The 25,392-nt window shown below is 45.1% G+C and overlaps 1 protein-coding gene across 1 annotated transcript in view; it reads left to right on the top strand.

The window, feature by feature from the left end:
- DLG2 (discs large MAGUK scaffold protein 2) overlaps window positions 1-25,392 on the top strand; it is a 1,656,639-nt gene that overhangs the window by 80,544 nt on the left and 1,550,703 nt on the right. The window lies entirely within an intron of this gene.

Below are 25,392 nucleotides of genomic sequence, written 5' to 3'. Positions count from 1 at the left end.
GGTTGGGATTCCAGCTTATGTCTAGAGGCTAATGAATTTGATTTAAAGACATAGCGCTTCCTCACTACCCTTCATTTGGAATTTTAAATTCAAACTGAGTGCTACACCCATCAGGTCACTATGATATTATGATATTGATATTATGTTGATTTTAGTGCTCCATAAATTGAGCTAGGAATTTACAGTGAAGACAGGCACTTGCTAAAATCGGACTAAATTACTTAAAATCTATATTATCGTGTAACGTAGACATAGCCGCAGTCCTGGATCTAGAACACAAAGGCTACATCTACACTAGCATTCCTCCTTCAAAAGAGGCATGCAAATGAGGGAAATTGAAAATTCAAATGAGATGCAGATTTTCATATCTGGCACCTCATTTGCATATCTTCTTTTGAAAGAAGAAAATGCATTGTAGATGCTGCTCTTTCGAAAGTAATCCCCATCTTTGAAAGAACCCTTCCTCCTATTTTTTTTGGAAGAAGGGTTCTTTCAAAGATGAGGTTTACTTTTGAAAAAGCTGCATCTACACTGCTATTTCTTCTTTCGAAAGAAGAATATGCAAACAAGTTGCCAGATACGTAAATCTGCACCTCACATGCATTTTCAGATTCCCTCATTTGCATGCATCTTTTGAAAGAGGAATGCTAGTGTAGACACAGCCAAAGATTGCTTGCTTGGACTAGCTTTATATAATCTTTGCAATAGAAGGAAAACATGTTCGAGAGGGTTACGGAACCTCCAGCTGCAGGCTGAATCTGCCCTCCTCCCCCGCCTGCTTAATTTCATCTGGCCCATGGCAAGCCTCCATGCCAGAATCCCTGAGTCCCATCTCACCTCCCCACTAAGCAGGAGCTGCGAGTGCTGGCTCATGGCACTCACAGAAGCTCCACACACTGTTCTAACCTGCAGGTGTCACTCCTGCTGCTTTCATTGGCTAGGGACTGTGGCCAGTGGGAACTGGGAGGTGGCACCAGCAGGTGAGGGCAGCACGTGAAACCAAGTGTTTCTCCCCAGAGTCTTCAGGGACATGCCTTCCAGGAGCACCATGGGGACAAGGCAGGCAGGATTGGGTTTTGGTTCTTGACTAAAATTTTTACAAGTATTTACATCTCTGGAAGAATCACTTGAGATCATCCTACTTTGTTCGTTGTCTGTGCAGTGTCTGGCACCAGCCACTGTCAGAAGACATGGATCCTTGGGTTGATTTATGGTCATAGGACCAGACTTTAAAAGGCACTTAAGCATTTTAAAATGCAGCTGGACATCTAGGGCAGAGCTTCCCAAATTTCTTCCTCTCATGGAACAATTTTAAGATCCCAAACTTTTCATGATACACAAAAATTAAAAAAGTCAGAGGAAAATACTGCAAGAAATAACTCTTATTTCAAAATGAAACATATATGTATTACCATATTAATAAAATAATTGTGATTTTTTTATCCGAATGTTAATGTGAAATGTGAGCTTGTTTTAATGAACACAACCATTTAATATTTGGTTCAGTGGTGGAAGGAGCTACATGTATTCCTGATCCACACTTTTTAAACATCTTTTCTAATTTTTATAGGTGATAATGAAGAGAAACAAAGTTCACAAAGATAGGTTGTCAAAAATGGTAGTAGAACAATTATTGCTTGATTTGAAATCAATGGCTATTCATTTCCCACTTGTAGACAAAACTAATTATCTGGAATCTCTCTAAATGTGAGCTCAAGGGTGTGATCATTCCTGACATCCAAAAATTCTTCTTTTAAGGATTTCAAATCCAATCAAACTGCTTCACCCCAGATGTTCTGAAATAATACCCAAGCTTGTCCTGAAGCAAATTCAAATGTTGCTCCACAAGTGGGATTGTCCTTTCATCTTGATCTGAGCTAGAAGCTCACTTGAACATTTGGAGTGAACCATGACATGATTCTTCTTGCCAAAATTTAAGTTTTGATTGGAACCCATTTAACTTGTCTGTGTGTGTCAGTATATTCCGTTCCATCCTTGCAGCTTCCAGTTCAGTTAATTTAGGTGCTTAAATACATCAATCAAGTAGGCCAGTTTTTCCAGCCAGTATTTATCTTGCAATAGATTTTCATGCTGGATCTAACTCTATATAAATTGCTTCAGTTCTTCCCTCAGTTCATAAACTCTTGACAGAACTTTGCCTTTTGAAAGCAAGGAAACTCCAGTATGAACGAGATGTTCTGCTCCCATTTCTTCACATAAAATAGAAAAAAGGCACGACTGAAGCAGTCTGGATTTGATGGAATTTACTATTTTCACAACTTAATTTAGTGTGGATCTCAGCTCAGCTGGCAAGATATTTGATACAAGAGCCCTCCCTATGTAGAAAGCAGCGAGTGATTTGGACCTCTGGATTTTTACATTGTATTTTGGACACAAAGGTTTTTACATTCCCTGTCATTGCTACAGCACCACCTGTGCATGCGCTTATGCAATTTTTCCACAAAATTCTATTTATTTTTAAATATTCATCTGTCACTCTGAATATTTCCTCTCCTGTTATTTTCTGTGGAAATTCCTTGCAGAATAAATAATGCTCTCTCAAGTTGTCCTTCTCAGCAAGCTGAACAACTGCAATTAGCTGTGCACAACTGTCAATATCTGTAGATTCATCAATTTGCAGGGAAAATTTTCCTGCCTCTTTGATTTTCTTAGTGTTGGTTCTATATCCTTTGACATGTCTTCAGTCCATCTCCCAATAGTGTTATTGGAGAGGGGAACTCTCGCTACCTCATTTGCTGCTTCTGGACCTATCATAGTGTGGATAATTTCTTGGCAGGCTGGCAGATTCAGAGTTTCAGGAATAGTATGAGGCTTTTTGGATTTGGCAATCAATTTGGCAGCACTGAAGCTAGCCTGATGTGCAAGATCTGATAACTTCAGTGACGTTCTCATGAGATAGCTTTGTTTTGCATTTTTTTCTTGCAGCTGTTTAAAGTAACTGATGTCCTTTTGGAGGTAAGTTGGGTGTTTTATGGAGAGATGTACTATCAGCTTGCGTGGAACCATGGCTTCATTTGATAAATTGACCCAGAAAATAAGATGTTCAAGCAGAAGAGCAGCAATACCACCAAATGAAGTGAATCCAAATGCCAAGTAATTATCATGATATTATCTATTTTTTATTTAGCTTTTCTTTTTGGCAGATTTGTTATTTTGCAAATTCATCAGATCCTTTGATGCAATATCTCTTTTCAAAACTTTTTCCATTATCGTGGGTGAATTTCTGCAAGAAAACAGGGATTCAAAAATTTAAACAAATAACAGACAAAATGTAAACAAATTGAATTTTTAGTGTTTAAATGTGGTAAAAAAGTATGTGAATTTAAAAGAAGGAACAAAATTGAACAGAGTAAGAACATTCAAGTTGTTATGCATTCCAATTAAATACAGTGTAGTACAGGTACTAAATAAATACAATTGTGATTACTTTGAACTTGCATTAAAGCCGGTATTTTCCCTGCACTTGGCATGTGGCACTCTGGGACATATACCAACTGCACATGCAGCTCAGGAACCTGAGGTGCCTTGCAGATCCAGACAAACAGAACCTCTTTTGTTGGGCAAATTATATATACATGGCCAATAATATATAGATTGTAGCTGTTGCTTCATGCGTTATTAAAATACCTTGCTTTTAAGAGGAAAAGTAAGCTGCTGCTCTTGCTGTGAAATAAGCTTTTAAAACCAAATGCTGTGAAATTAACTTTTCTTATCAAGCTAAGTGCTGTGAAATCAAGACATGCCAGTATAAATCTCACACGAATATGTCATCAGAACTACTTCACGGTGCAGATTTTTACTGGTCAAAGGTGAGGCTCAGTATGAGAGCACTCTGAAAAAGGCAGGTTGAACCTCTCTAATCTGGCACCCTTTGGACCTCATCAAACAAGAGAATTTTCCAAATGAAGGGAGGTCAATATTGTCTAGCAGCATTAACAACACTTGCACTGATTACTGGGCTGTTAGAAGACATTTTGCGGTAAATTAGAACTAAGTAATAGCACAGAACAATGAGAGCCAGGACTCGGCGACTATAAACAAACTGTAGGGAACCACAGGAAACTTGACCACATGCATGTTAAATGGTCATCTAGCTAACTAAAGTCATGCCAGATTATGGATGGATGTTGCTGGATGAGAGTGTGATGAATTAGAGAGCTTCAACCTGTAATGTGTCAGGGAAAATATAAAAAACATTAAATCAAAATAACCTAATTGATAAAATATTTACTTTACTGAATAAAAATTCTCTTAATTTTGGCAAAATTTCTTTGGCACACTTAAAAACTCTCTGTGGCACAGCAATGTGTCGCAGCACAGTTTGGGAAGCACAAAAAAGGGGTACATCTACACAGTCAGAAGAGTGAACTTCAGAGCCCAGCCATGCAGGACTCGTGCTACAGTGCAAAAAATAGCAGTGTGGACATTGAGGCTCAGGCTGTAAAGCCCAAGGAGATGATTGGGCTTCAGAGCCGAAGTTCCAGCCCAAGCCTAAATATCTCCATGGATGTTTGTAGCACACAGCGTGTGCACTGCAAGGCTGTCTTTTGAGTCGTGCCCTCAGATGCACTGCCATAGGATCCCACTTGCTGTGTAGCTGCACCATAGTGGGATTTTCAAAAGTGTGCAGGTGCCTAGTTCCAGCTCAAAGGCAGTATGACAGACACTTGACTTAGACTAGCTCTAAAACATTTAGGCATATATTAAAAACATTTACCTTTATGCTTTCTTTTAAAAAAAAAAACTACCCCCCACCAAAGCCCTAAGCAATGGATCCATTCATTCCCCTTTCTAGCAGCACAAAAATGAGAGGCTGCTCACTTGGCATTATGGATCCCAGGCACATTTTGTTAGAATAAGGATGAAAACCCCAGTCTCTTGGCCAAATGTTTTATCAAATACATTCTGCCTGTGTGAAACCCCTCTGCAATTTCAGTTGGGTAAAGTGTTCTTCATTTTACCACAAGGCATGTTAAATATTCATAGGTAGTGTTAAACATACTGTGTCCCACCCAACAATAGGCTGCGTTTCAAAAGGAAATCAAGTGATCTGTATTTATATACCTGTGTTGTTGGCAGACACGTACCAGCTCACAACAAGGTTCCAGGTTTCACTGAACATTGACGAAAAGCAGTCTGGCTCATCTGTATGTTAGCATTGTTAGAATAGATGTTAAGTTGATATGAATGGCTATGTCTACACTAGCCAAAACCTTCGAAATGGCCATACAAATGGCCATTTCGAAGTTTACTAATGAAGCACTCAAATACATATTCAGTGCCTCATTAGCATGCGGGTGGCCGCGGCACTTCGAAACTGACACGGCTCGTCCAGATGAGGCTCCTTTTTGAAAGGACCCCACCTACTTCAAAGTCCCCTTATTCCTATGAGAAGATGGGAATTAGGGGACTTCGAAGTAGGCGGGGTCCTTTCAAAAAGGAGCCCCGTCTGGACGAGCCGCGTCAATTTCGAAGTGCTGCGGCCGCCTGCATGCTAATGAGGCGCTGAATATGTATTTCAGCACTTCATTAGTAAACTTTGAAATGGCCATTTGCATGGCCATTTCGAAGGTTTTGGCTAGTGTAGACATGGCGGCCAATGAGTTTAATGTTTAGATAATAAAATTCCTGTCAGAGTCTGCGTGTGTTGATCTTATTAAGAATTGCATTATAAACCCTATGTAACTCCTCAAATAGGAGAGAAGCCTTTATTAATTCAAATGTTGGCTTCTTACAGATGTTAGCTCCAGTCCAGCAAGTGAGGGCTTTTGAAAAGTCGTGAGCTATTATGAGACATCAGAGAGCAAAGACATTGTTAATTGCATTCTTCACCTCCTCCAAGAAGAGAAGACAGGTGAATGAACTCATACCATTAGCTTGGACTGTGGGGAGAAGGGGATAGAGATCTCAGACAGGGAGAAACTGGGTTCTTGTTTGCTGCTTGAACACTAAAGTGACAAGACTCACTAAATAGTTTCAGAGGGATAGCCATGTTAGTCTGTATCTTCACAAAACAAAGCAAGCAGCCCTGTAGCACCTTAAAGACTAACAATTTTATTTGTTAGGTAATGAGCTTCTGTGGGAAAGACCCACTTCTTCAGATTCTGGAGCAGAGCTGAGAAAGAACAGAGAATTCGGTGAAATATAAAAAGTAAGGAGTGTGGCGGGGGAGAAGAGAAAAGAGGGGAAAAAGGAGAAAAAAGAAAGAGAACCTCTGGAAAGAGTCTCAAAGAGGTAGCTGTGTTAGTCTCTATTTTCACAAAACAAAAAAAAAAAGGCAGTGCTGTAGCACCTTGAATACTAACAATATGGGCTGTGTCTACACGTGCCCCAAACTTCGAAATGGCCATGCAAATGGCCATTTCGAAGTTTACTAATGAAGCGCTGAAATGCATATTCAGCGCTTCATTAGCATGCGGGCGGCAGCCGCGCTTCGAAATTGACGCTCCTGGCCGCCGCGTGGCGCGTCCAGACGGGGCTCCTTTTCGAAAGGGCCCCGCCTACTTCAAAGTCCCCTTATTCCCATGAGCTCATGGGAATAAGGGGACTTCGAAGTAGGCGGGCCCCTTTCGAAAAGGAGCCCCGTCTGGACGCGCCGCGCGGCGGCCAGGAGCGTCAATTTCGAAGCGCGGCTGCCGCCCGCATGCTAATGAAGCGCTGAATATGCATTTCAGCGCTTCATTAGTAAACTTCGAAATGGCCATTTGCATGGCCATTTCGAAGTTTGGGGCACGTGTAGACATAGCCATGATGTATTAGATGATGAGCTTTCGTGGGAAAGACCCACTTCTTCCAATCTGGAGAGTAATTTACAACACTTATCTCCAAATCTGAAGTAGTGGGTCTTTCCCTTGAAAGCTCATCACCTAATAAATAATATTGTTTTGGTCTTGAAGTTGCTACAGGACTTCTTTTTTGTTCTCTGGGAAGAGTAAATTAAGTCAGAAGTCTGCCATCCTTGTGAATATCAAAGGTGGGGAAATTGTACTTGTAATGCGTAAGATAATTGAAATCCTTGTTGAGTCCCCATTGAAAGGTATCAGACTTGCAAATGAATTCCAGTTCAGATGTCTCCCTTTGTAATCTGGGGTTAAAATCATTTTGTCACGGTACAGAAACCTTAAAGTCCTTTATGGAGTGTCCTGCTAGATTAAAGTTCTCACTTACAGGATTATGTGTATTCAAATTCTTAATATCTTTCCCACAAAAGCTTGTTACCCAATAAATAAAATTGTTAGCATTAAAGTGCTACAGGACTCTTTGCTTTCTTTTGAAAGAATCACTAAGCATAAGGCAAATGGTCCTCAGCTTTTTTTTTTTGCTTGGATTAGCACTAAAAGACAGGTGGAGTTTATCCTTACTATAGAAAATTCTACTGTCTTTTGGGAATTAAGACTGTAACTCATTTGTGTGTGTGTACATTATGTGCTTTAACCGTGTCATTTCTTTTCTTAGTTAATATTTAGATAGTTAATGACAGAATTGGCTACAACTATTATCTTTGGTGAGAGATCTGTGGTGCACCAGTAAGAGATTGACTGTCTGGGGGCTGGGCTTTGGATGCTGTCAGTACCATAGGTTGTGAAGCCACCTATGCGCGCAGGCTCCAGCCTTGGTGCGTGGACAGTACTGTCCACGCTGTCCTGCTCAGATGTCTGGGCAGCGCATTCCCCACTGCCCTGAACAGCCCCAGTGCTCAGGTGGCTAGGCATTGCAGTCCCTGTTGCCCTAGGGATCCAGGAGCTGGGCAGCACAAAGGTGCACTCTCAGTCTTGAGCTCCTCCGCTGACCCTCAACCCCCTTTTCTGAGCCCCCCACACTCCGCAACCCTCTGCCTTGAGCTCCCCACACCTCCCAATCCACTACCCTGACTCCTGCACCTCCCACAAGCCACCCCATGTCCTGACTCCTGCACACCCCCACCTCAGCCCCTCCACATCGCCTGTCACTTCTCTTCAGCTCCCACATACTCACACACCCCAACCCTCTGACTGAACCCCCCATACTCCATCCCACACTTAAATTTCTTACAAGTACTGTCCTATTGCAATGCCTCCACCTCATCCTCCAATGAGGAATTGCAATAGGACAGTGCCTGTAGGAAATTAAAGTTACTTTAATCCCTGGTTATCTATTTGAGGTATTTATGTGATTCCCCCTGACTATAAGTACACCTAACATCTTTAATGACTGCACCCTTACAAGACCTACCTGGAGCAATGACATACAGTTATCCTCATTTATGTATGGGAAACTGAGGCACAAAGTGATTAAGTGAAGTATCCAATGCCACATAGGCAGTTTGTGAGAGAGCAAGGAGTTTAATCCATGTCTTCCAAGTCCTAGACTAGCAGCATAACCACTAGATTATCAAGGGTGGTCTGTTACGGGAGCTTCCAAAGGGAAAAGCCATCTTCAGATTGCAAGACATATCTATGTTAGCTGTATAATGCCCACATTGTGATAATGTGGAATAGATCTTTGAAATAGATACAGGGAACAGAATCATATCAAGTACCAATCCTAAAAAGATTTTTTTAGTGCATGGTACAAGGACTGAAAATGACTGGGGGGAAAAATCAAATTCCTTGGACATTTCTCCAGTGCCTTAAAGATAGGCAGTTACATATGTAGAATGGGACACAAAATTTAAATTCCAGATGATATTTCCTCAAGTCAGAAGTACTCTTTGGAGTGGAAAAATAGATCCATTAATGACTGCTTGTCTGAGAACATAACAATTCATAAATGTATCTAAAAATGATTATTACTATGAAGATAAGGGTTAGAATATTCAGTAATTTGATAAGACAGTCACTATCATACATCTGAAGAAACTACGGCAGAAATCTTCTACATTTCACTGTCTCATACTATACCACTTTAGTTATTATTATTAACATTAATTATTGTATTAATCTTTTCTAGTATTGCTTTGCAACATTATTCATATTTGCTACCATCAAGAGTTTTTGAGTAATTCATCCTTAATTCTTGCAGTCAGATGAATTATTTTGTTCACCCATTCTTGGCTTTAATTTATTTACTTTTGCAAAGCTATATGCATCAGCCTGGTTTATTAAGAACATCCCTAATCCAAAAAGTTCCCTGGCTGCCCTTATTATTCCACTAGCATCTTAATTTTTTCTCTGAGGGCCATCCCAAAGCTGTCTCTTAAATTTTTGATACAGCTTTCCAATTTGGCTTACTATCCATACCTTAAAATGCTTAAGACTCCATTGGGTATTATTAAGAATAATTGGGCTGCGGAACCATAGATTTTAATACAATGTGCTGTTTTCTTTTCAAGTTAAGGAAAGTTTTAAGTCACTCTCTTGTCCCGACTTTAAAAGTAGGACACTGGACAGGGAGGAAGCTAATCTGAGCTTTAGAACAGGGTATAGTTGTTGGTGCCCCACTGCCTTGTGGGTTATCCTGGGAAGGAGCAAGGCTAAGGGAGTAAACCCTGACCGAAAATCCAGAGGGGAGTCCTAAGGCGGTTCTGTGCCAACTTCTGGCATTGACCCGGCAAGTCCTGCAGCTGAGCTGGTACCAGACGTAGAGGTTATCCTCTCCTTTGGACTATATCAGTAAAGCCAAGAGGGGGACACTGGCATCTGGGCAACCCAGGGTCCCAAAAAAAAATTGCCCAGGCTCGTGCCTGGAGAGGTGCTCCAGCATCGCTTAACAGCGTTGAACCAACACAGGAGGTAACAGATACCAGTTATAAGCTCTTGCTCGATTGGCGTAGAGAACGAGCACCAGGGGTTGCCTTCGACGGTGGCAGAGGTCATCTCATCTCACTGGACAGTCACCACCTGCCTCCAGCTGGGCAGCTCCCAGCAAGTAGGGTACTGTCCCGCCACAGTTCACCTGCCTCACTGGGTGCGTGAGGCTTAAAGTTCCCAAACCTGACAAGTGACTGAAATTGGAGCACCAGGCAAACCAATAAGAAAATCAACAAGAAAAGGAAGCCATCAACGTTTTAAGCTTGCTTACCGGAATGTGCGGCCCATGCTGACCAGTTTGACTGAAGATCTTCAGAACATCAGCAACACCTGAAAGACTGCTGTCATCAATGAGGAACTGAAGATGTTCCAAGTTGACATTGCTGCTCTGCAAGAGACGCGACTCGCAGATTCGAGCTCTCTAAAAGAAAAGGACTACAGCTTTTTCTGGCAGGGTAAAGCCCAAGATGAACCCAGGGAGCATGGTGTTGGCTTTGACATCAGAAACACGCTTCTACAAATGGTGAGATCCAAGAAGCTGGACCACTCTAAACCAACTGGAAGGCCTTGCATTGATGCCAGAAAGACAGCAAACTCAGAGAGAATCGAAAAGTTCAGTGACCCTCGAGGAGAATCTGCACAAGAGCCCTGGGGGTGCTGATGTGACATCCAGATGGCAGCATCTGAGGGATACAATTTACAACACGGCCTTGTTGGTGTTTGGAAGAAGAGCTAGCAACAAAATGACTGGTTCGAAGCTAACTCTGATGAGACGATTGCAGCCATCGAAAAGAAGGACGCTGCACTCCTGGAGTACAAATGCTCACTGAGCCAGAGTACGCTGCAAGCACTCAGAGCCACCAGAAAAACAGTACAGCAGACAGCCAGACGCTGTGCCAAAAACTACTGGCTCGAGCTATGCAGCAGCATCCAGACCAGTGCTGAGTCTGGTAATCTCAGGGGAATGTACGAGAGCATCAAGAAGGCATTAGGACCCACCCAGAACAAGATGGCACCTCTGAAATCCAAATCTGGTGAAGTCATCACTGACAAAGCCAAACAGATGGAGCGCTGGGTCGAGCACTACTCCGAGCTGTACTCACGCAAGAATATTGTGGTTGATACAGCCCTCAATGCCGTCGAGCTCCTGCCAGTAAAGGACGAACTGGATCAGGAACCAACTGTGGACGAACTGAAGAAAGCCATCGGCAGCATTGCGGTAGGAAAGGCCCCAGGCCAGGATGGTATACCACCAGAGGTAATCAAGTGTGCCATGGACACCCTCCTGGAACCCCTACATGAGCTACTGTGCCTGTGCTGGAGAGAGGGAGAGGTTCCACAGGATATGCGCGACGCTAACATTGTAACCTTGTATAAGACCAAAGGAGACAGAAGCGACTGCAACAATTACCGTAGTAAACATCACTTTTAAACTGTTTGCTCGCGTCATCCTTAGCAGACTTCAGAAGATTGCTGAGAGGGTGTATCCCGAATCACAGTGCGGATTCCACGCAGAGAGATCTACCACTGACATGGTCTTCTCTCTGAGGCAGCTGCAGGATCAATGCAGGGAGCAGAGGAAGCCACTCTATATCGCCTTCATCGACTTGACTAAGGCCTTCGACTTGGTCAGCAGGGATGGACTGTTCAAACTGCTCCACAAGATAGGCTGTCCGCCATGGTTACTCAAGATGATCCAGTCTTTCCACGAAGACATGAGAGGAACCATCCAATATGATGGCACATTATCGGATGTTTTCAGAATCAGGAGCAGCATCAAACAAGGATGCGTCCTTGCTCTGACACTGTTCAGGATCTTCTTCGCACTCCTCCTGAAGCACGCCTTTGGATGTTCAACTGAGGGCATCTTTTGGCACACAAGATCTGACGGGAAACTGTTTAATCTTGCAAGGCTGAAAGCTAAATCTAAGGCGCAGGATGTCCTCATCAGAGATATGCTGTTCGCAGATGACGCTGCTGGTGTCACACACAGAAGACCAGCTTCAGAAACTGCTGGATCAGTTCTCCAAAGCATGCAAGGACTTCGGGCTTTCCATCAGCCTAAAGAAGACAAACGTACTTGGTCAGGATGTTGCTGGACCTCCATCAATCAGCATTGACAACTATACATTAGAGGTCGTCCACGAGTTCGTTTACCTCGGGTCCACCATCACTGACACCCTGTCACTGGAGAGTGAGCTAAATAGGAGGATGGGAAAAGTAGCCACAACTCTGTCCAGACTCAGCGAGAGAGTGTGGAATAACATCAAGTTGTACACCCACACCAAAGTGCAAGTCTACAGAGCCTGCATCCTCAGCACCCTCCTTTACGGCACTGAGTCTTGGACCCTGTACGCCCGCCAGTAAGAGGCTGAACGTCTTCCACTTGCACTGCCTCAGGCTCATCCTTGGAATATCGTGGAAGGACAGAGTGTCCAACAGCGCTGTCCTTGAGCAAGCTGGAATCCCAACCATGCATACCCTCCTCAGGCAGCGGCGGCTCTGCTGGCTTGGCCACGTGCACAGGATGAATGATGGAAGGATCCCAAAAGACATCCTGTATGGTGAGCTAGCTTCTGGCAAAAGACCTCTCGGATGTCCCCAGTCGGGCTACAAAGATGTTTGCAAGAGGGACCTCAGGGAGGTAGACATCGAGCTGGACAGCTGGGAGGAGCTGGCAGACGATCGCAGCAGATGGAGGCAGGAACTACACAGGGACCTTCAGAAGGGTGAGATGGGGATCAGACAGCTAGCAGAGGAGATGCGAGCCCAGAGAAAGCACAGTAAGGACCTGCCAGATACCCATTACACATGCAACAGATGCAGCAAGGACTGTCACTCTCGTGTGGGCCTTCATAGTTACTGTCGACGCTGCAAATGATGATTCCAAATGGAACTATGAAGGGCGCTATCCATAGTCTACGTTGACTGAAGGATGCCTACTACTACTACTACTACTACTACTACTAGTTGTTGGTGCTTCTCTTACAATAATAAGTTAAACTATCCTCCCTTGTTATTGCCTGTTTCACCACTTATTTTCTTTCCATTTCCTCATTATTGTTATCACATACAATCCTACATCCTTACATTTCAGTTTTGTAATAAGGAAAGATATATTCTTTTTATTAGTTGACCTTGATACTACTATTCAGTACTATTGCATACAAAAATTTTATTGTGCTCTGTTTTCAAGATTTGTGTTGTCAATACTGAAGCATTTTTCCATGTTCATATGCAAGAGGGAAGAAGACACGTTACACTTACAAACCCATTCAGCTGCTTTTGGTGGATGTAGAACAGTAAGGTTTAGTTTTTGTGTTTTAGGTCATAGAAATACATGATATATCTGCTGTTGGTTATTGTTTTGGCTTTCTGGTTTTTTTCCTTCCATGTATTATTGTTTTTTTTCCTTCCATGTGTTATTCTGGAAAAATTCAGTACATATTATTAGTAAAATAGAATGCGAATTTTACAATTGCTGTGTGTATTCCCAGGACATTCTCATTTTGTATATAGATCCATTTTAAGAGTATGCCAAAACTGAAGGATTTTTTTCTCATAATTAAGGATCTGCAATCTTCTCAGATAAATTTGGTGTGAAAAAGCCTAGAAGATTTTTCCTTTAATGTATTGCTTGTATGAGCATGGAGTACAGTGGTCACTGTCATGAAATGCTGAACCGTCATCCCCATAACTTTCAAAGGACCCACACATTGGACTTTCCCTAAATTGAGAACTTACTTGCAGAGTTCTGGTGTAAATTCTTAAGAATCTCCCTCATTTAAATTTCCAGCTGCCTCATTTTGTTTTACCCACAACAATATAGAAATACATGTTGAACCTTTCTAGTCTGAAACTCTCTCATCTGGCAAACTCCATAATATGCATGATTTTAGTTTGCTGGGTGAGTACATCTCATGGGTGTGGCTAAGTTTCCTGTGGTCACATGAAGTTTGTTTACAGCTACCAATCCTGGCTCTCTGTGTTCTGTGATATTCTTTAGCGGTAATTTACCCCTAAATGTCTTCTGAGAACCCAGCAAGCAGTGAAAGTGTTGGTAATGTGCTAGAAAATATTGACCTCCCATCATCTGGCAAATTCTCTCCTCCACCAATAGTCAGGTCCTAAGGGTACCAGATGAGAGAGGTTCAACCAGTACCAAACCAGCCAGCAGCAGCCTCAAATCATTATAGCAAATAGGCAAGCCAGTAGAACAAAACTCTTCTCCTTCTCTCCCAATATTCAGATGTGTAATTCCCATTTTCACTCCTTCCTGTTCCCATCTCTACTATTATGTTCACTCTAGTCACAATCTAATATCTCACAATAGTGTGATTGTAGTAATTTTGATGGAATACATGGGGCCAAAGAACTAAAGGTGGTAACAAGACCCTTTCCTGAAGGCTAAAAGCAAGACCTCCATGACCCCAATCATGGAGCACCAATACACATATGACAGCAAGGTTACTACGCTTTCTCCCGGAGCCCTTTAGACCATCTTAGGTGCCTTCACCAAAGCATATGATAATCTTGGCCTCACACTGAACATCAAAAAAACCCAGGTGCTCCCCCAACCCTTGCTGATGGAACAATATCTTTTACCTTCTATTGAAGTCAGCTGAGAACTACTGGAGAATGTGGAGCATTTACCATACCTTGGAAATCCTCTTTCCACTAAAGTCAACATTGATGCAGAAATCCAGCGTCTTCTGAGCACTGCAAGTTCTGCTTTTGCCTGCCTGAGACAAAGGGTCCCTGAAAACCAGGAGATCTCTGCCAGCACAAAGCTTCTTGTGTATCACACAGTGGTTATTCCAGAACTATTGTGCACATGTGAAACCTGGACAACACACATGCATTGTCTGAAAGCACTCAAATCAGATCATCCACACTGCCTCAGGAGAATCCTAAATATCTCTTGGGCAGATAGAGATACGAACACTAGCATCCTGGAAGAGTCGGATATGACCATCATTGAAGCCATCATTATTCACCAACAACTTTGTTGTACTGCTCACATGGTTCAGATGTCTGATCAGCACCTTCCAAAACAGATTCTGTTTTTGGAGTTAAAGGAAGGAGAGAGGAACGGGGGTCGAGGGTTGTGGGGGAGGGGCAGCTGTGGCAGCAGAGGAAGCAATATAAGGACAGACTGAAGACACACATGCAAAAGTGCATCCTCAGTGTCGACACTTGGGAGGGACCTTCTGAGTCCCCTTCCAGCCCTATGATTCTATGAACCTTGCCCAGAACCATCCCCAGTGGAGAGCAGTAATTGTGTGGGGGTGGCACAATTTGAGAGGTCCCAATGCAGTGCAGAGAACAAGTAATTATTGCTTCTGATGTGGTTTTTAGGATGTGACTTTCTAGGGCTGGATTTATACCATGTACATATTTATTTTTCTTCCCTGGTTTATATGTAGATTTACAACATGCCAGATTTGTGTCACCAGGTGGCACTATTTAACTGAAATTACAATTCTGCTAGGTGCCTGGAGTAGCCTATAAAAAGGCATTCTATTTTGTGTTCAGTATGAATGAAGTAAAAAAGATTGCTCATTTTTTTTCTTACTCCATTTCATAAATGTGCTATTTAAAGAATGGGTCAAATTCTCCTTCTCTTTACTGGCACAGTTAAAATTATTTCAATAGAATTGTACTAATGTACTCTGGTAGAGATTTTATCTTAAGTATATCTCATTTTTCTCCTTTCGTACAATACGTATAATATATAAATATTTCGCCTTCTAAAATATTCCTAAACATTTGAAAAATATTTGGTTCTGAAGCAATATATTACACATTTAGGCCATGTCTACACTAGCAAGGAACTTCGAAATTAATTTGGAAGTTAAGGCTTACTTTGAAATTAAGCCTGGATAATCTACACATTCTATACATTACTTCAAAATAGTGGTTGAAGTAAGGGGGACCACCAACTTTGAAGTCCTTATTCCATTCCCAAGATGGAAACAGGACGCACGTAGACGCTCTGCATCCTGTTACATCAAAGTAGGGGGTCCCCCATGGCAGTTGCCCACAGGAGCCCGGAGACACCCCACCCAGTCCAGATGGGGCTCCAATGTCACTGCTGGCCACGCATAAAGACATAGCTACCCACCAACTCCAGGCAGGAAGCTCAGAGCATGCTACAAGCAGGAGGAGCATGAGCTCACTGCACCATGACCTCTCCCTGACCACACTGCAGCGACAGCCACCCCCAGCCAGACAAGTCAGCCATCCAGCAGCCCTGTTCCCCTTCCCCCCGTCCCCCAGAGCCCACCAGTGAGCCCAGCCAGGGGTGCCAGCAGCCCAGCCAGTGCCAGCACAAATGGGGCACCTCCTGGATGGATGAAGAAGTCAAGGACCTCCTTGCGCTGTTGGGGGAGGAGGAGGTCCTGCTCCAAACTGGAGTCTGGTGATGGAACGGGGATGTGTTCGACCAGTTGGCCAGGGGTCTCACTTGCTGGGGGCACCCCCCCAGGAGCAGTGAACATGTGAGAACAAAAGTGAAGGAGCTCTGGCAGGCCTACTGCTGAGCCCAGGATGCCACCAGCCTGTCAGGAGTACGGCCCAGCTGGTGCCCCCTTTATGAAGATCTCCACTGCCTCCTGGGGCAGAAGGACGTGCAACCCCCAGAGCACCTCCTGGACAATGATGCGCCCACCACAGAGACCGAGAAGGAGCTGAAGGCGGTCACAGATGAGGAGCTGGGACCCTCAGATGCCACCAGCACCCACCCAGAGGATGAGGGCATCAAGGCCAGGAGCGAGGATGAGCGTTCCAGCAATGGGATCCTCATCATCGCCAACCCCTCTGGGACATCAAGCCTGAACACCTCCAGCTGGGCATCACCTGAGTTCATTGGGGTACCAGCTGGTAGGTATGGGGCATTTGGGATCTCTTGGGGCCTGGGGATAGGGATCCTGCTACAGGCAGCAGGGGGCCACAAGCCTGTGTGACACTAAGTGCCCAGCTGTGCACAGATCCAGAGTCCCCACGACTGGGTAAGGGTGTAGGCCACCGAACCCAGCCCAACCCTCACTGTGCAGGAACTCCTCTGCACCTGGGATCTCAGGAGGCCACCTGGGATATCTGATGGCAGGGAGGTGGGGTGGGGGCCAGTGGAGCAGGGGCCCTGGCCCCCAGGTCAGGACACAGGGCTCATGGGCCGTCTACCTGTCGCCTTCTGTCTTACAGGTTCTCCTTCCAGGAGCTGCCCCAGCCCTGTCTGGGACCAGCCTGCAGCCATGGAGGGCTGGAAGTCTGGCACCCCACCTGATTCCACATTCCTGTGTGGTTACCACTGGGCTGTGCGCTGCTGCCAATGGGATGAGGAGGCAGCTGCCAACAGAGCCATCCTGCGGGAGATGACCGCAGTGCTCTGGGACTGTCTGGCGATGGAGCAGAAGGTGTGGGTGTGAGTGGCAGACAGTCTGGAACCTCTGACCAACCTCCTGCTCCCTTTCCAGCCTGTACTGCAGCACCTCCTGCAACCCCTTCCACCGCTCTCAGTGTGGCCGCTGACCTTGGGGCCCTGTTCCTACCTGCCCTCCCACCTGTCGCTCACCTGGCACTTGGGCAGTGGCTGGTGGCCAGTGCCACCCAAGGTGAGAAGGCTCCTGTCTCCCCACTGGCTCCTCCTCCCCCCATGGCTTCTGTGGGCCCTGAGACCACTGTATCCCAACGCCTCTACCTTCCCATTGTCCCAGGCCCGACGGGGTCCCTGGACCCAGGGTGGAAAGGGGTCCTGCAGCCGCTGCAGCTCCTGGTCCTCCACCCCAGTGGACAAATGAGTCCTCACCCACCCCAGCTCCCTCCTCCAAGTTGGTTCCCTCCCCCATTGCCCCTGCTCAATCTCTCTTGCATATAGTTCCCCCCTTGTACATATTTGTAGGCACTCATTTGGTTTAGAGGTTTACAAACATGAATGTTTTATTTACAACAGTGAAGTTAACATTTGAATTCTACCCCTACTCCCACGTCCTTATTGTGTGGTGGGGGGTGGTGAGAGGTGGGGGTTGAAGGGGGCTGTATGGTCACGAGTTGGCTGGGGGAGGGTTATCGCAGGCCTCAGGTGAAGGCTTCCTGCAGGGCCTCCCTGACACTCACCCTGTCCCTGTGCGCCTGGTGGCACAGAGCTGTGGGTGACTGCTGGAATTTCCTAGCAGGCTCAGCAGCTCAGCCCTGAGCAAAGGGCTCACCTTTACTCTCCACAATATTGTGGAGAGCACAGCAGGACGCGACCACCACAGGGGCGTTCAGGAGGCTAATCTCCAGCCTTGTGACAAGGCATCTAAATCGTCCCTTCAGCCACCTGAAAGCCTGCTCAACAGTGTTCCTAGCATGGTTCAGACATGTTAAAAATGTCTTGGGATGGGTTGGTGCATCCTACATAGAGCCTTATGAGCCACGGGTGCAGGAGGTATGCAGCATCAGCCATGATGCAAGAGGGCATGGTGATGTCTCCTACCAGGAGCTCCCATGTGGGGAGGTAGGTGCCCTCCTACATTCTGCAGCCAAGACACAAGTTCCAAAACAAGTGGGTGTCATAGGCTCTGCCTGACCATCCTACACACACATCCGTGAACTGCCCCAGGTGTTGACAAGGGCCCGGAGGACCACATAGTGGTACCTCTTTTTGTTTATAAAGGCACCGGTGCTGTGTTCCAGGGCCTGGATGGCTATGTGTGTGCCGTCTAGCGTGCCAAAATAGTTGGGGAATCCCAGGTGTGCAAAGCCAGCGAGGAAAACATCCAGGTCCCTGATGGTGACCACCCGGAAGAGGAGAAGGGTGGCGACTGTGCAGACGATCTGCATGGGGTGCAAGACAAATGCATCCATGAGTGCGTGGCTGGGTGGTACTGGTCCCGGTGCAGGGCTCCCTTCCACGTCCCTATGCAGGGCTCTCCTCCCCATCCCCATGCAGGGCCCCCCTCTGCATCCCCATGCAGGGCCCCCTTCCCCAGGCAGGCTCCCCTCCCCATCTCTGTGCATGGCTACCCCTTGCAGGGCCCCCCCCCCCGATGGGTGCATCACCCCGGCCTGGCTTACCTCAATCAGGACTGCCCCGACAGTGGCCGTGCCCACCCTGAACTGATGATCGACAGAGTAGTAGCTGTCCAGGGTGGCAAGCTTCTAGAGGGCAAAGGCTATCCTCTTGTGTAGGGGGAGTGCAGGCCGCAGCCTGTTGTCCCAGTGTTGGAAGGGTTGGGCGAGCCAGTGGCAGAGCTCCTCGAAGGTCTGCCTGGTTATCCTGAAGTTGCATAGCCACCAGTTCTTGTTCCAGTCCCTCAGCACAAGGCAGTCCCAGCAGTCAGTGCTGCTGCGAAAGCCCCAGCATCGCTGGATCACCCTGGTGGGGCACAGCCACTGCCTCTGGCAGTGGGCCTGCAGGAGGGGGCCTTTGTGGCTGGCCCCGTGGTGCTGCTGGAGGATGGCCACCAGCAGCACTGTCAACTGGCTGGCCACAGCCTGGAGGAAATCCCCCTTGGGGAGCTGCTGAGGATCTATAATCGTATTCACAGTGGCTCAGCTCTGTGCAAGGGGTATGCTGTGCTGTGTAAAGCCTGGCAGCCCTGAGCACATGCAGGGTGTATGTGTTGGGAGGGGATCTTTAAAGGAGCGTCTGGCTGTGGGCCCCAGAAGGGCTTGTCAGCCATGCAGCCTCTGTCTGCGGCATTTCCAGGCCTCTTATTTGTAAATAGGGGCCATGGGTGTATTGATGCTTCCTTTTGAAGTGCCAGGCTGCTATTTTGAAATAGCAAATGGTGAATTCAATCTGCTTTGTGTGTGTGGATGCACATTTTCGAAGTTCATTACTATGAAGGTGGACTTAGAAATAAGTTTCTTCGAAATTGTGGTGTAATGTAGACTTGGCCTTGGAGTCAAATCTAATTATAACAGCAACGAAGGGTCCTGTGGCACCTTATAGACTAACAGAAAAGTTTTGAGCGTGAGCTTTCGTGAGCACAGACTCACTTCATCAGATGCTGGTCTTGGAAATCTGCAGGGCCAGGTATAAATAAGCCAGAGCAACGGTGGGGATAACAAGGTTAGCTCAGTCAGCAAGGGTGAGGCTTACTACCAGCAGTTGATTTGGAGGTGTGAACACCAAGGGAGGGGAAGCTGCTTTTGTGTTTAGCCAGCCATTCGCAGTCTTTGTTCAAGCCTGAGCTGAGGGCGTCGAATTTGGAGATGAATTGTAGCTCAGAAATTTCTCTTTGGAGTCTGGTCCTGAAACTTCTTTGCTGTAGGACAGCTATTTTTAAGTCTGCTACTGTGTGGCCTATACAACCCATCCTGGACAATGATCCCCCACTTTCACAGGCCTTGGGAGGCAGACCAGTTTTTGCCCACAGACAACCTGCCAACCTGAAGCAAATCATAACTAGCAACTATGCACCACACCACAGTCACTCTAACTCAGGGACCCATCCATGCAACAAACCTCGTTGCCAGCTCTGCCCACATATCTACACCAGCAACACCGTTACAGGACCTAACCAGATCAGCCACACCATCGTGGGTTCATTCAGCTGCACATCTACCAATATAATTTATGCCATCATGTGCCAGCAATGCCCCTCTGCTATATACATCAGACAAACTGAACAGTCTCTACGTAAAAGAATAAACGCACACAAATCAGATATCAGAAATGGCAATATACAAAAACCCGTAGGAGAGCACTTCCATCTCTCAGGCCACACAGTAGCAGACTTAAAAGTAGCTATCCTACAGCAAAGAAATTTCAGGACCAGACTCCAAAGAGAAATTTCTGAGCTACAATTCCTCTGCAAATTTGACGCCCTCAGCTCAGGCTTAAACAAAGACTGTGAATGGCTGGCTAAATAGAAAAGCAGCTTCCTCTCCCTTGGTGTTCACAGCTCCAGATCAACTGCTGGTAGTAAGCCTCACCCTTGCCGACTGAGCTAACCTTGTTATTGCCACCCTTGCTCTGGCTTATTTATATCTGGCCCTGCAGATTTCCAAGACCAGCATCTGATGAAGTGAGTCTGTTCTCATGAAAGCTCATGCTCAAAACTTTTCTGTTAGTCTATAAGGTGCCACAGGACCCTTCGTTGCTGTTATAGATCCAGAGTAACACGCCTACCCCTCCGAAATCTAATTATGTGAAATAAGATCAGAGAAATGCTGAATGGAAAACATACATCAAAATATTCTTCTTGATTATATTCAGCACCAATAATTTGAACCTAAAAGATAAGAAATAATCATTTCATTTGTTTAGTAGTCAATAGCAGTGTATTGTGAATACAAGTAGGCAAATTGCAGAGAAGATAATAAGTCTGATGTATCAGCCACATCAGTACTTGCAGTTCAGGGAGCTGAACAGCAGCCTCTCTCCTTGTCAAGACTGCAACAGCAAATATAAGTGTATTTGCTTCCCTTCTCAATACTCTTAAAAACCGTGCAGCTGTTCTGTGTCAAAGAAAGTACTAGGCTTTTCAAGTAACAGATGCTTAATTAGGTTAAGATAAAAATGATAGTTACAGTATATCAGGCCAAATATATGTCTGTAATGACTGCAGACTTTTACCAACATGGCTTCAAAATTATAATAGTATTGCCTTCTTTTTTTTTTTTCCTTTTTTTCCAAACAAGCACAAGTTTGTTAGGCAGATGAAGGCACGATTTGGGGTGCAAGGATTTGTTTCACTCACATATTAAAAGAACAAACCATTAACAAACTTCTCTTCTGGAGAAGATGGAGTACCTTAGTGCTATCAGCAAGTCAGGAATTGCCATATGAGATCTTTAACAGCACAGTTGTGAGATAGTGTTTTCTATCTAGCTTGTAAAATCCTGCTAGAAGTCTGTGCCCCCTGATCACTGTGCTTGCCAACCCCCTCTCTTCCTGGAGGGTCAAGGAGCTGCATGGCTAGCCCTGGCATTCCCTGGCCCTTCCCCCTATGCCCTAGCCCCTCCCATCTACCTACCTGCCTCAGCCTCTCTCCCCTCCGGCTCGTCTCCTGTCTGCTGCCCAGGACGGTGTAGGAGAAGTTGTTTTAGGCAGCTCCACTGGGGCAGTAAAGGAGGCAGGGCACAGCTGAACTGCCTCTGGCTGTGGGCAAAAAGAGAAGCTGGGAGCATTCGCCGTCACCAGGCTATGGTGGAGAGCAAAGGTGTCACTTGGAGCTGAGCTCCGTCTGCTATGACTGACTCCTGACACCCATGTCAGGCAGCAGGAAGCAGTTGCCCTGTCAGTAGGAGCAGGTGGAGCTTGGCTGTGAGTGGTGCCTTCCCTCTCCAGCAGAGGAGACATGAGGGCCTGTTCAGAGCCAAGCACCAGCTGCTGCTGCTGACAGGAGCCCAGGTGAGTCCCAGGGCCAGTGATGGGAAGGCAGGGAGAAGGTTCAGGGCAGGGGAGGGATGGGGGCAGACAGGGGGTCCAGGGTGGGGTGAGGAAGGCAGGCTCCAGGAAGGCGGGGAGGGAGGTGGGGAGAGGGCCCAGGGCCAGAGGGGCTGGGGCTGGAAGAAGGGGGAAAGGCAGTGGGAGGCCCCAGGAAGGCCTGGTCAGGGAGCTGCACGGCCCAGCCTGGCCTTCCTAGGAAGGTTGGGGAGCAGCACAGCCAGCTCCAGCCTATCCTTGTCAGGGTAGGGAGCCGTGTGGCCAGCCTCTTCAGTATCTCTATGATTCTTGGTGTATTACAATGTCAGATGACATTACTCTAAGTTGCAAACCCCGCTGTAATTAGGGCACACAAACTACGTATGTTTTCTTGCCTTGTTCACTTTTGAGATTAGCTTTGAGAAGACTGGCCAAACTAACAAGTGTCCGGCATCTGTTTAAGTGTCTCTGACCATAAAAGTCCAATAATACAGAAGGTATGGATCTCTCTGAATTATTCTGCTGAGCTTCCACTGGGATATGCAGAATTGTTGTAAAATATTTCTCTTGCTCACAATTATAAGGGAAGTATTCAGAACATCTGGACAAAAAAATTGCTTCCTTTGGGATTTGCACATCCGTTTTCTTTTTACTGATATTTGGCCATTATAATGTGAGAGCATACATAAAAAAATGCCAATTTTTCTTTTACCTCTAATGAAACTTTCAGTGTGCTTGGTTAAATAACAAGTATAATAGAGAAAACCTGGGCTTTACAGTATCTTATTTTAGGAAAAGAAATGTCTCATTAAAAACTTCCAGAAAAAGCTCAGTAATTTTGCATCTTTCAGTACTCACATGTCATTTTCCATTTATTTCCCATGAGCATATTGTGGAATTGTTAGCTTACACCTGGGACCTGAATGAGCTTTATAATTATTTGGCCATTTGAAAAGTCAAGGAGATATACATATGCATATGTTATAGAACTGGAAGGGACCTTGGGAGGTCATTGAGTCTAGTCCCCTGCACACACAGCCAGACCTGTCACCATCCTGATGAGATTTATTTATTTATAAACAAAGTATGTGTCTCTGATCCACACACGGCCTCCTCAAGGACTGAGCTCATAACTGAGGGTTTAGTAGGCCAGTGCAGAAGCTATTGAGCTATCCGTGGGCATAAACAGGAGTGTCATAACATCGTTGAAACTGACTGGGTGTATCATCAAGTTAGAATATTTAGAAGTTCGAATGAAGGCTGGTGTGGAAGTGCCATGTCTTTGAATCAAATTCATGAGCCCTCAGAGGCTGAGTGGCACTGCTGCATCTGTCTCCCAGGTCCCCACCAGTCAGGAGAGCCAGGAAACTGACTGGCATTGCTGCACCTGGCTCTCTGCTGCTCCTGGCTCCCTGCTCCAGTGAGCCAGGCACAGCAGTGCTAGTCAATTTCCTGTCTCCCCCCCGCCCCCGCCAAGCTGCAGTGACCTGGGAACCAGGCAGGAGAGTGAGTGCTACCAGAAGCAGGGGTGCAGCAGGCCCAGGGGGAGGGCGCAGAATGCAGGGCTGTGGGAACTGTGGAATAGGTTCTCACAATGCACTGCTGCAGCAGCTGATGTTTGGCCATTCAATGTGGCAGCACTAACTTGACTTCGTGTGGACTTTGTAGGGAAGTGAGGATACTCAAAATCAAATTTATAAAACGCAGTGTTATAATATTGAATTCAATGAAATCAAATTTATCTGGCAGTGTAGATGTAGCCTGAGGTGTTGTATGGCCCTTTATGTATTGCTCTGCGCTTGAGCCTACAGCTAGTCCTGCTACTGGCAGCATTCAGCTACCATTATTGTCTCTTTTCCCGTAGGTCTTCAGTAGGCTGAAATTCTTTCATAATTCCTGATTTATTAGAGAAAGTTTGCAAAGGACATGTATAATGAATAAACATCAGAAGGTAGGAATTGTAGAAAACTGGTAAAGGAAGCACAGGAACACAATGCAAAATCTATGGCCAGCTGAGTTAAATATAATAAATAGTGGTTACAGCAGAAACTAAAATAATCCTGACAATAGTATTGGTTCATTACTAGATAGAAATTATATTACTAATTCAGAAGTGATTAGTGCATATTTATGTTTGGTATTTGGAGACAAAAACAATGTAGTTATGCCATATGATAACAATCTTTTCATTTTACTCGCATCTCAGGAGCATGTTAACAGTTTCTACAAAAGTTAGACATTTAAAATCAGAGGATCTGAATAATTCAAAAGTTTCTAAATGTCTGGCTGAGGAACTCACTGGACCATTAATGCTTATTTTCAATAATTCTTGGAATACCTGAGGGTAAGAATATAGGAGGAAAGCTATTGAGCCAATACTTAAAAAAGGGTAAATGGGATGACCAGGGTAATTATACACCTGTGAGCAAGACATTGAGCTCAGTTAAGGTAATTGCTTGTCAGATATGGAACTCAAGTAATAAAGAATTAAAGGCTAATGTAAGTAAGGGTATCAGCGTGTTTATGAAAAATAGATTCTGTCAAACTAGCACGGTACTTTTCATGAGATTGTAAGTTTGGCTGATAAATATAATAATGGTGGTGTAAGGCATTTGTCTTGGTACCACATGACATTTTGATTAATAACCTTAGAACACTATAAAGTTAACATGGCACATTAAAAATGTAGTAAAAGTGGCTAACTGATGGGTCTCAAAATGTAATGTTAAATGGGGATTCATCATTAAGCTGATGCATTTCTAGTTGGGTCCTGCAGAGATTAGTTCTTGGCCTTACACTGTTCAACAATTTAACTAATGACGTGGAAGAAAACATAAAATTACTAATAAAGTTTATGTATGACCCCAAAATTAGAGTAGAGGATAAATAACAAAGATAGAACATTAATATAGATCACTGGCACCGTGTGGTATGGATCAGTTGACAAGCTGGTTGCAAGCAAACATTATATATTTTAACAAAGCTAAATGTAAATGTATACATTTTAGAACAAAGAGTGCACACCATACTTATGTGATGAAGGACTGTGTTCTGTGAAGTGGTGACTTGAAAAAGTTTTGGGGGGAGGGTGGATAACCATTTGAATGTGAGATGCCAATTTAATACTACTACTTAACCCTTGTACTCTGCGTAGAGCATAGGTCTTCTACAAGTCTTCTCCTGCAATCCTGCTCTGTCCTGGTCAGTCTCCACATACTTCTCAAACCGAGTATCTTGGTTTTCATCTACTGTTTGGCAACAACACGTGTATGTTTTTTTGCCAAC

The sequence above is a fragment of the Carettochelys insculpta genome, chromosome 1 (assembly GCF_033958435.1).
Source record: "Carettochelys insculpta isolate YL-2023 chromosome 1, ASM3395843v1, whole genome shotgun sequence".
Lineage (NCBI taxonomy): Eukaryota > Metazoa > Chordata > Testudines > Carettochelyidae > Carettochelys > Carettochelys insculpta.
This window is presented reverse-complemented; position numbering and strand designations above follow the sequence as displayed.